Source organism: Cydia pomonella, unplaced genomic scaffold (genome assembly GCF_033807575.1).
Source record: "Cydia pomonella isolate Wapato2018A unplaced genomic scaffold, ilCydPomo1 PGA_scaffold_73, whole genome shotgun sequence".
NCBI lineage: Eukaryota > Metazoa > Arthropoda > Insecta > Lepidoptera > Tortricidae > Cydia > Cydia pomonella.
The window spans coordinates 46,051-58,697 of record NW_026907906.1 but is presented as its reverse complement, the minus strand read 5'-3'; the positions used below and the strand labels follow the sequence as shown (position 1 = coordinate 58,697).

Sequence of the window (12,647 nt, the reverse complement as noted above, 5' to 3'; positions counted from 1 at the left end):
GTTAGTGGCCGAACCCAATATCATCGGTGAAACAAAATGCCACAGATTTCGCTGGTTCGGCTATTTATTGAGGATGGGTGAGGATCGAGGTGTTAAGAGAGCTTATTGGGAACGACTGGTCGCCGTCCAGTGGGTCGGCCCAGATACCGCTGGAGCTGGGCCGTATCAAAGCCGATAACTGGCAGGAAGTGGCACAGGATCGGGACAGGTGGCGTTTTCTCGTTTTGGAGGCCAAGACCCTCTTTGGATCACTACGCTACAAAAGTTAGTTAGTTAGTTTGTTATGGATATGATCAGTCAAGCACAGTCAAACGTGACTTTTCTGATTAAAGAAATGTTACCTTTTGTGTTTGACACTGACTGATCATGTCCATTATAAATCCAGAATTCCAGATCAAATTTATTACACTCAGAATACGTTTCCGGGACTCCAAATCAGATTTAGGTAACAACTTGTTACGGTTTTGATCTCATTTTGATACGACCTTGAAGATCCCTCACGCTGATTGGTGCATGCGAAATGAAGTGGAAGTCGTGTGCGATGCGCGCCGATCACCGAGACGTCATCGTATCAAAGCCGGTTAAAGCTATAACAACGTGTTATATTAGAAGCGAGCTCCGGGAGTCTGGAGCTACGCGCTACGACGCCACAGGTATCCCAGTCGCGTCCGGCCTACGGCGTAGCACGCACGCCGCTCCCGCCGCGATCGACTACGACTCCCGCTCAAAACTCGCTCCAGGAGAAAATGTAACTTCGTTCAGTGACTTCGGTGAATTGGAATTCAATTGTAACTGTCGACTAATTAATTTTGAGAGGTAAGTTTTTTTACTTTTACTTAATATATACTTGTTTTAAGCATAAAATTTTAGTAACAGATATTTATTTTTAATTGAAAATGCCTGTTTTAGTTGCAATTGTATTTATTAACTAACTAGTTTATAATTTTTCAGTCTTGATTCTAATCAGATAAAATGAGTAAAATATCCTGTAAAATGCTAATTTAGCTTAATGACAATTTACAAATTCCTCCTTTGATAAAATTAAACACGTTGACCCACGAAAACCCTTATTAAACAAAGCAAATATATTTTATGATAAAATCAGTGAGTATATGTATTAGCTTGAGGCTATAAACCGAACAAGTTTTTGTTTGCATTTCTATGACAATTGTCTCGAGCAATATTTATCGGAGATATACACGTACGTACATAGCAGTACACATTGAAAAGTAATACATTTTGTAATAATATTATTTGATCTCGGATTGTAGTGATTAGATTTTTCGTTACGTTTCACAGATTGTGCGCGTAATTTTGCGCACAATTAAAAAGCGAATTAAAGAAATAAAATTTAAAAAACTACCCGCGGTAACATTGTGCAAGTAATCTTAATATAAGTACCCTATACCTATCAATCTTACAAACCGAGTCGATTCGAGTGATACTTCATAGTAGTTTCATGATGATGATGACTCCTGACCGATTTCGGCCACAGCGACTGTGTGTTCTGGAGTAGACATATTTAATTACTGTTAACAGAGTGTAGCTGTTCCAATCTTTGGTGCGCTTTTAGATGACTCGCGTACCCAACCTTCCTACTAAATTTCCGAGCGCATTTCAGGCACGGCACCACACCAACTACATAATTGTAGGAAATAGAGTTTGGCGGTCGAGCCTTAAGGCTTAAGCGAGATAAGCTTAAGCTTATCTCGCTTTCGGTCGAGTTCGCTGCGACGTTCAGCTTCAAAGTCGCGGACTCGATCATGCTCGAGGCGCCGCCATTCCGACCGATGCGCTGCCTTTAGCTCCCACTCAGAAGACTCTAGTTTGCTTCTCTTCACATGTCTTTTCAGAACGTCCTTATATCGTAAGTACTGGCCACCGATTTTACGCTTACCATTCTGGAGCTCTGAAAAGAAGATGCTCTTCGCCACTCTGTCTTCAGACATCCGAGACACGTGCCCACACCACCGTAGCTGCCGCCTCATCAGATATACCTTAATGCCTCCGACATTTACGCGCTTCAGGACGTTTGTATTTCTGATCCGGTAGGATAATTTGATATTCATGAATCATGATGTCTCGGAGGCATTTATGGTGAAATCTGTCGAGTGTACGGATATGCTTACAGTAAAGGACCCAAGAAGAAGAAGAAGCCGCACTTTGCTGTTATCGTGCTACCAAGGTACCTAAACCTCTCCACTCGTTTCAGCATCTCGTCACCGATACTTACACTCGCATTTGGCGCATTGCCAGGGACCTCAACGTTAGTCATGATTTCAGTTTTTTTGACAATTAGTGTTATTTACAGCATAGGATACTTTGGTACGCGATCTAAACCTTGAAATGTTGAAGTCCCCCATCCATGCGGAACCAATGCCTCCTGATAAGTTTTTCATAGACTCCCGAACTACAAATGCGAAATAAAGTGCAAATAGAGTCAGTGCAAGAACGCAGCCCTGCTTGACCCCGCATGAAACAGAGAAAAGCTCAGACTGTTCACCGTTGATTGTTAGCACACTTCATTTCATCATGTAGGAGTCGCAGTAATTTCACGATCTTGTCAGGGCATCCAAGTTTCCCTAAAATTATCCAGAGTGCTTCGCGGGGGGCACTGTCGAAGGCTTTTTCAAGATCTACAAAGCACATGAACATAGGTTGATGCTGTTCTCTGCTTTTCTCAAGCAGCTGACGAACAGAAAAGATGGCTTCACATGTCTCCCTGTCTGGCCTGAACCTAAACTGGGTTTTGGGCAGTATCATTGGCTGTTGAGGAGTATTCTAGCGAACATTTTTCCCGGGGTTGAAAGTAACCTTGACCCATCGCCACAGGTCTTTTGATGTTCACTTAGTCAGTATCTAGAAAACAGTCCGTTGCGCAGGATATATTACGGTGCGTAGATACTCGCGCAACCACAGACGCACCGATTAGTCTCTACCTCTCTTGCCCCAATGGAACGGATAGCCGCTACGATCGGAGAAAGGTAGAGATGCAGTATCTAGGTAGTGATAACAGGTCTCCTATTATTACCCTTCAGGCCATCCACAATTGCCTAGCTGCTTCGCCGCCGGTGGTTGAATGCAATTCCGCCGAAGCAGACACTATGCACTATGCGGGGAGCGACCGCAAGGCTTAGGTGCAAGCACCTAAATCCCCCTCTATCAGGTTCGGCCCACGAGTCGACGTGGTTGCCCCGGGGTGTGGCAGCTGCGTGCAGACAGCTACGAGGAGCCACTAGTGAGAGTTCATAGGCATCAGCGATTTTAATCCCCCGCCAATAGGCCGACTGGGTGGACCCGACACTAAAAGCTCACTACACCCCATAGTTTCATAGGAATCCATCAATATTAAGTTGTATCAGGTGCCAAATCATTAAACAAATGGTCGAAAAATTTAACCCTCCTTCGGCAGCCTCCAGCCAGGCAAAACAAAAAAATAGCTTTATTCGTCTAGAGGAAATAATTAAACTACTGCTCAAAACGGCTTACGTTTCTTGAGCTTATGTATGTATTAAGTTTATGTCCAATTCTGTGACACCACCACCATTCTATAACTCATTGGATTCATGTCAATTGTTGGTGGGTGTGTAAATTTACATGCGAAGCCTAACCGCTGTCCTAATTTTATTAATACAACTTTATATAACTAGCAATGGCAGCTCACGGTTTTATACTTACCTATAATAAGACTAAAAATAAAAACAAAAGTTATATAAAAGTACTTAACACTTAACTCGGCCGGTATCCTGGAGACCCGTCGGCAATCCGATTAAGCTTGTTCAGGAATGACTCAATTAAAAGTTATGATACTTCTTTCAGAGGCGGAGCACGTGTATAAAAGCGTATTCCGGTTTTACGCTCCGTTATGGTTTTAATATTTATATAATACGATCATCATCAAATGCACGTGTCGTGCTACGAGGGGTCTCGCTGTCAGGCTGCACCATAACAATATAAACCGATTTAACTGATTATAAGCTAACTCTAAAACTATAAACCGGTCTAACTTTTATGATGGGACTTTTACTACTACCTATTAGAAACAGAGTGTTGCCACACCTTTGTATATGTATGTATGTATTTTTACAAGCTTTTATTTTTTACTTTCACCTGGCCGTTGTCTGTTTGTAATCAAATCTTGCAAGTTAAATTTGACCCACTTCCCGGTTTCCGATGAAGCTGAAAATTTGCATACATATGTAAGTCGGGTGACAATGCAATATTATGGTACCATCGAGATGATCTGATGGATGATGGATCCATAGGAACTCTGTGACAAAACAACGTAACCTAATTGTGTTTGGGGTTTTTAGAATTGTCTCGATGAGTATTAGTTACTTGTGGAAAGAAAAGTGCAGTCAGCGATAAAAGCTTGTACCAAAAATTTACTACTAACTTATTAAGGTCTGGTCTTTAATTATAGTTTTGAAAGATTATTAAAAGTTTGTATTTAAACGTTATAGCCAATAGGTTTACAAATAGCTTATGACCTGTATCAGATTCGTTCATTTCGTTTGCCGGCACTGGTTTCAAAATTCCTGAGAAATCCCGGAACTTTTGGTATCGGGAATTGAACAAAAATAAATATATTTGAGGATAATCTTACACAGATCAAGCTACTCCAAACTAAGCAAAGCTACCGCACTACATGGGTATAACGTTATTACTACTAGGTAGCCAAATTATTGTAATATCTTACATTCCTTCGCTGGACTTGACTCTCTGATTGTTCCCTTTCCGTTCGTAACAGGCGCTCACAGGAGTCACAGGCGACGCTCTTGTCCCGAACACACCGTAAAAAGCAGTTTGCGTATTCAATGCGAATCTGATATGGGTGCGAATATATTCGAATCTTTCGAGGGTACTACGCGACCTATCTATCGTTAAGTGCTGTAGGCACGAATCGTATCGAATTAATGGCGTTGATGAGTAATGACGTCTCAAATCGTACTGAAAATCATCAGTAACAATGCGCTATCTTATTTTTTGTACACATTCAGCAGAGCCTAGCAAGAGACAAACTAACGAAATATCCAATAAATTTTAAAGCATGATAAAGAAAAATTCACCGCCTCGAGTAAGCTTCCGTGGCTAAATCGACAGAGAGTCGGTGGGCAGCATTCGAATCTTGCCGGTGTTTTTTTCCATTTCTCCTAGGTGTTCTTCAGAAATTGCAGTAACCTATATTTATTTACATTGACTCATATTCGTTCGGGATCACCAAACACGTTTCACTGTCGGTGAACTCGTGTCAGTCTGGCAACCAATGGATACCCACGGCCAGAGAGTCTACCGCGAAAATCGAAATTTTGCTATTTCGAAATTTATGTTTTTCGTGGTAAGGCCTCAGACTACATATGTATTTTTGCTGCAAACCGGGGCGGTCCGTTTGGTTACACTTACCCGCATTGGCCTTACCTTAAATAAACCTTTTTAAATTAACCTGCTTGCTATGGATATATTTGCCTATCAATGAAATTCCCAATGAGCCAATTTACCCTCCACGGCTAATTGGACAATCTTATTTATTACACTTTACTTATGGTTAGTGTTTACTGTGTAGGGAGTCCATAATTTACGTTGTTATTTTATTTGCTACTTTTTGTTGATCCATTATACATATAAAGACTTTTCTGAGACTTCCTCTAATATTTGATTAGTCTGTTTTTCGTAATCCCTCACAAAAGTTTACTCCCTGCCTGCCTCGCAGGTTGCCTGCGGTATTTCCGGACCGATACGACTTTCAAACCTTCAAGAAAAAAAGCGTCCTCTGGTGAAAAAATAAACTTACTTCAGAAGGCTGTGTGTAATTATCAACTTTGTACTTTAGTACCATTCCGTGTATGTATGATACACTGGTAGCGCCACAAGCCACATTAACGCTAATCCTGCTTCCAGTTAATGCGTCCATTTCAAACTGTAAGTACGGACGCAAGTTTCATTTAATTAGGGCTTTATTCCTTTTCTACATAGTTTTGTTTGTCTTTACGACTTCGTCGGAAAGAGGGTGGGTCTAATGTACAGCAAGAGGTGCTAAGTTGCGTGCGAGAGGGACCCCTATTGTTCTTTAAAGGCTAATGGGGTAACATTTATTTTTTAGATACGTATTGTAGAGAAAATCCCGGTGTTGTTATTGATTGTCTCCGAATATAGGTAATTACTTGTTGTTGGAGAAGGGTTCTATGAATGACAGCCTAGCAACATATTTTTCAAGTTCGAACAGCCATTTTAATGTTAAGTTCCAATAGCTGGGTTCCTTCTACAGCATTTTTAAGTGGTACTTTTACAATTCATTTATTCGTGTTCAAAATAAAAATAGAACAATTTCTGATAAAGGGTTCGATGACAGCTACAAGATGTAACCTTTAGAGCCTGTTTCACAATGTCCAAGTAAAGTATAGAATAGCTAATTGACAAATAAATTAACTGCCAGATAAAATTTCCTACAAAACTTAGCACTTTATCTACCAGATAAGCTTATTTGAAGATTGTGAAATGCCAACGATGACTTTATTCGTCAGATAAGTGGCAAATAGCTTATTCAGGACTTGACTTTGTGAAATGGGCCCTTAGCAGGTGAAGAAATATGTTGACATTTCTGCATTTTTATTTTTCATTTTGAGTCAGACAGTGACTTTCTTATTACAGCCCTGTCAGTTACTGAGTATCTAATAAAAATATCTTATTAAAACACGTAACAACATAATAATCTTAACGGATAAAAGCGACTTTATGAGAAACGCAAATGAATTCATTTATATTTTTATATATAGGACCACCTCTGTAGTATGACCTACCAATAAAAAATAATCAAAATTAATTCATAATTGGTGGTATAATTGCGTAATAAATATACAAAAACATACTGTCAGATTGAAAACAAAGAAGGGTTTTGTTTTTTTGAACCCAATTAATAAATATATGCTAAGTCTCGCATGCTATATTTCCACCTGACGTAGACGTAGTCTTATCCGCTACTGCGAGTATTGATGCCCACATTTGAATGAGCCAGGCATATACCGCGGACTATACTTACCCGACATGGTACGGTCGAGGCGTCGAGGGGCTCTTTCCGGCGCGCATTGTTATTGTAACTGTAATTGATGCGCTATTTAGGGTTCAAGCTAATTTGGATCATCAATGCTCGCTATGAGACGTCCAATGTAAATGGACCACTAAATACCTTAACAAGCAAACTCCGTGATTGGACTTACGGATTTTAAGCTTTAATACAGTAACAAGGTGACACAGGGACCTACCTACAGGGGATTTATTCATTAATATTTACGACAACAACAGCCGTAAATAAGGTTTTTACATATGAGTGGTTACATTACATCAGATGGCCAATAACAATACAATACAATACAAATACTCTTTGTTGCACACCTCAATACAGAAACAATACAAATAATGCAGCACATTAAGCAGAGGTAAACAACAGGCGGCTTTATCGCTAAAATGCGATCTCGTCCAGACAACCTTTAGGTAGCGGAATTAAATAAATTATCCAATTATCCATAACACAACTATTATTAATAACAGTTACTTATCCATGAATTACATTTTACTTAGAATAATAAGTAGTATACAGCACATGCCTTTTCTTACTACCTACACAAAAGGGTTAGCGCTGTAGTTTTCATGGTGCACTTAATGATTTTCATCAAGGCCGTCTTTATACACGCGGGGGCCTTGGGCACTCAGGAATAGGGGGCCCTAGAGCTCTCAAAAGCGGGGGCCCTTTAAAAAAAAACAGGGGCCGTGAGGTTGGGGACCCCGGGCACGTGCCCAGAATGCCCAGTGGGAAAGAGGGGCCTTATTTTAATCAGTGCTTTCCAGTTAGATTTGAACTGCAAGTACCGTTTTTCGAATATACACAGGAGCCTGATTCAGTCTACTTTTTAAACATAACATTCGGAAAGCGGCATGCTGTTCAAACCGCGAAGTATCTAATTAACAGGTAATAGAGACAGGAATCAGAATCACAGCAATAGGATTTTAGATTTCGGTATGTTTTTTATGACGATACTTATAGTGTTCGCTTTTTTGGCTGTAGTTTTAGACATCGCAGATTCGATGACATTGCGATAAAATTATATAATACCTATAAAATGTGTAGAGTTATGCAGAAACTTCGGATAAAATTTTTGAAAAAAATAGAAATGAAAATGATATTTTTTATTATTACACGACACGCATATTTGTAGTGGAAAGAAGAAGGTAAATTTAAGTGAGTATGAAAAATATTATTAAGTATGTAAAATATTAAACGTATCTTTAAATACAAAAACTCATGATGTGTGTCAGACCCGGTTTCGACGGGTGACAACCAAACTAAACTTACTAAGGGGCTATCATTAATCTACAAATTTGCTGATACAGTTAAATGTGACTTAGCTGCTTTAAAAATACACATCGCAAATAAAATACACACCTACAAATATCAAGAAAAACAAGAAAGATTATGCATATTCACATTTTTAACTAAAACCTGCTACGTTATCAATCCATTATAAAATAGGTGCGATTATTCTGTAATACATAATAATTTATTATTTATTTATTACATTTTTGAAAGACAAATTAAGATAAATACCTACTATAGATATTCATTCTTTTTATCTGGGAAAAACGGTGTAAGTATGTTGCAAACAGTAGACGGATAAGCGAGGGATTCCAGTTCTTTAACATGTCCCTCCAGTGCCCACACAATTGGTGCAATAACCTCATCCAGACACGGCTGAAATCGATTGGAATAGTCTTTTCAAATATTCACTATCGCGTTTGTGCCACAATTAGCTGAAAGCGAGGAGTACGAGAAGCAACACAACTCGTTTCATAAATACAGAATGTCTGCCAGATTTCCTATTGCAAATTCAAATAATTTGTGATGCGAGGGAGACGCGAGGGTGTGATTTAGTTTCGTGCGGCTAGGATTGATTAGTGATAATGGATCGCTGGCCAGCAGAGCAGCGTGAGATTGTTGACGGGTATTGTACGAAAGTATTTTGCACCATGTACCGTAAGGCGTAAGTTTTGCATTAATTTCGGAATATACGGAAAAGGTTGGAGCAATGCGTAATCAAATCAAATCAAATCAAAATATTCTTTATTCAAATAGGCCTAGCAACAAGCACTTTTAAATCGTACACAGCGACGTGGTCATTAAAAAGTAATTTTCAGGAAATGAAATCTGTGTTCATCTTTTAGTAATTTCTTGTTTTTTATTTAACTTGCAATGTATGTATGTTCGGGTAAAGTTAAATAAATTAGACCCACTTCCCATTATTCAATTGAGCTGAAACTTCACACATATTTGTATTGTCTCCCAACTTATACAATATTATGGTACCATCGAGCTGATCTGATGATGAACACAGGAGTTGGCCATAAGAATTCTGTGATAAAACAACGCAACCTAATTGTGTTTGGGTTTGTACGAATTGTGTCGATGAGTATTACTTATAATAAAATGTTAAAATAAAATGACAGCAATAAGATATTAGAGAAATGTAATTTTGTCAAAAACCTTATTTAATTCGAATAGCGCTCCAGGTAGTTTATTTTACGGCAGTCGCCAGCCGCTTCGAATGGATCCATTCCGCCCGAGGCCGCGAAACGAGCGCTTTGCGGCTCCTGCAGTATTGCTTAGTCCAGTACCTTTATGATTTTGATATTTTTTACGTAAATACGTTCAGTTATTTGCCTAAAATTTTGATTCAACCAAATTACTTGGACAGAATTTTGAGGTGATATATTTTGACCATGTTATAAATAAAAAAAACAGTATTTATTGACAATAACAATATACATAATGGATATATACAGATGATTACTATAACTAGCTTATATCTAAAATAGGCCCTTGAGGCATTGTACCAAGGATGCTGGCGGCATTTCCTCGTTGTATCGCAATACTGAAATTGTTGGTGCAATAAAGAATATTTACTTACTTACTTACTGATACGCTGTGTGAGGAAGCCGCCAGCTCTTCGGTCACCAGTTACGTCAACCAGACGTTTCGCGATTTCTCCAAAAAACTTGTGCGCGCTGGGACCCCATGGACCTAGAGTTTCAACGTTGTTATAAATTAGGTATCGCAAATTTTTTGGCACCTAAAGGAACGCTTCAGAAAGATTATACATATTCACATTTTTAACTAAAACCTGCTACGTTATCAATCCATTATAAAATAGGTGCGATTATTCTGTAATGCAGACTGCGACGTAAATCCGATGTTGAACTAATCCGGATTAACCAACTATCGCTGCGTTGCGTTGTGTTGTTGCGCTCACTCACATTTTGATTGTTTGCACGAACCTACAATATTGAACTCTTTATAGGGCACAATCTTTTTAACCCACTCAAATAAAGGGTTTCACTTAATGAGAAATTAGAAGGTGTATTATTTAGGTTCTACCTACCTACACGGATCGTAAGTACATACATTGTCATTATAACCCTTCAAATATCAACGTGTAGGTAGGTAGATACTATAGATTAGGGATGCATCTATAGGGTGACAAGGCGTCAGGAATTTTCGATAACATTACTAAAATCCCAGAATTTTGGTAATTATGTCAAGACTGCGGCTGGAAGAGGGACGTCATACGTAAATAAATAGTATAACTCGCTCTATACACGTCCCACTGCTGGGTACCACATACCTCCTCTCCTCTGAATACACATGATTCGATGCCTGGGGTGCTCCCACACCAAACGTGATCATCTTATTAAAATACACTGATATGCCTCCCTCCCTACAGTTTTAAGTCCCGGGATCGAATTTCGGTAAGGGCATTTATTTGTGGGTTTATCACTAGAACAAAATGTTCCTGAGCTACGGATGTTATCTGATTGTGTCATTCATGAAGACGCGTGTCTTGGCTCGTAATGTCATGTTGTTAAAGGTTAGATTTGACCAATTTGCGCGTCATCGTGGACGACACGAATTACATATTTAAGTACGTAAATCGTCGCCTAGTGCGCATAGTACTTATACAAGCTTTTCTTAGTTTGGGGCTGTAAATCTGTAAGATTGTCCCCAAAATATTCATTATTATTTTGTTATTTATGATACAAATAAATTCTCTTAGTTATTGGGATTCGAATCAATCAGAATGATCAACTAGGATTAATGGTATTTAAAAAAAATTGAAACAAGCTTTTCTGTTGAGAAAGCATGATTTTGTAAAAAAAAAAAAGTTTATTGTAAACCCTGACCGCCATCAGCATCATGCCAAGTCCTGAATATGACGTAGCTGGTTTTAATGTAGGTCCATATCACTCATCAAGGACCTTTTATTTAAGTGGGATGTTTCGGCAAGCCCATCCGTCGAGGCCCAATAATATAATTTTTAATACAGTTGCTCAAAAAGTGCTACTTTACGTAGCTGTTTAGCGTGCGGAAAGTTGGATTTCGCGAACTAGTGCTTTTTACTTTTCCACTTGTTTCAATTAATGACTACTTATTGATGAGTGTTAATGTTAGTTTCCTTTAAAAGTCGTAATCAACATAATAACCTTTTGTTAATGTAAAAGTAATAAATATAAGCATATTTATCATATCATATCATATCATTTATTCCATTGAATCATGTTCATTTGTACATTTTGGTCTTAAATATAATCAAGTAGGTACATGATACCCTGCTAGGGTGTACAATTTAGGACTTAAAATTATAAATATATAAATTATATTTCATATTTTATTACTTACCTCTTCATCATTATAACACGTTTATTTTTTAATATTGAATATTGAAAAACCGTTCTTAATAAGTTGTCTGAATGGAACGGAATAGCTGCCGAAACGCTTGTCAGAGCAGAGGCGTTTTTTCTTACTGCAATGTTTTAAGTTTCCAAAGGCAACATTCGATATTGTTTTCATACAATTTAAATATACGATACACAAATAATCGTAAATAACGATACTTAGGTAATAATAGTATAATATTTTATATGTACAATTGTTTGTGTCTTATAGACAATACATAAAAAGGTACTTGTTGTTTTTTTATTTTGTCGCTACTGTATTAAACAAAACGTCGTTCGATACACGTGCGGAAATGTCATTCTTCACTCGATCCGAGATATCTCGGTACTCGTGAAGTAATGACATACTTTCCGCATTAGCATCGAAATGTACTATATTGATTACGTCACACTCATTACAAGCTATTATTTAACTTGCCTGGTTAGTTAGTGTGGGTCAAATCTTGGAAGCTACTGATTTAAAATTGACCCACCGACTTCCGATTGAGCTGAAATTTTGTACAATGGAATATTATGATGACATGGAACTGATCGGATGATGGAGACAGGAGGTGGCCATGGGAACTCTGTGATAAAACAACGCAAACTAGTTCTAATTGTGTTTAGTGTTATAAGAATTGTCTCGGTGAGTATTAGTTGCCTGTTGAAAGAAAACTAACCAGCGATAAAAGCTTGTGCCAAATTTTTTTTTTGCAAAAAACTTAATTTTAATTTCCTTCTGCGAAGTGATTCTCTTTAAAGTTAATTCTCATAGTTCATGCGAGAAGCGTCAGTGTCACCTGCTATTGATGATTTTTAAATGTCAAATCTTGCTTGCCTGGCCGCCCGGCTGTATGAAAGAAAAGTACTTACATGGGACATTCAGATTA

At 38.3% G+C, this 12,647-nt stretch overlaps 1 protein-coding gene across 1 annotated transcript in view; it reads left to right on the top strand.

The window, feature by feature from the left end:
• The first annotated feature begins 590 nt into the window (after positions 1–590).
• Positions 591–12,647, top strand: part of LOC133534234 (myotrophin-like) — a 54,652-nt gene continuing 42,595 nt past the window's right edge. The window contains exon 1 of the mRNA XM_061873330.1: positions 591–816. The gene's annotated coding sequence lies outside the window, so the exon portion shown is untranslated. The remainder of the gene's footprint in view (positions 817–12,647) is intronic.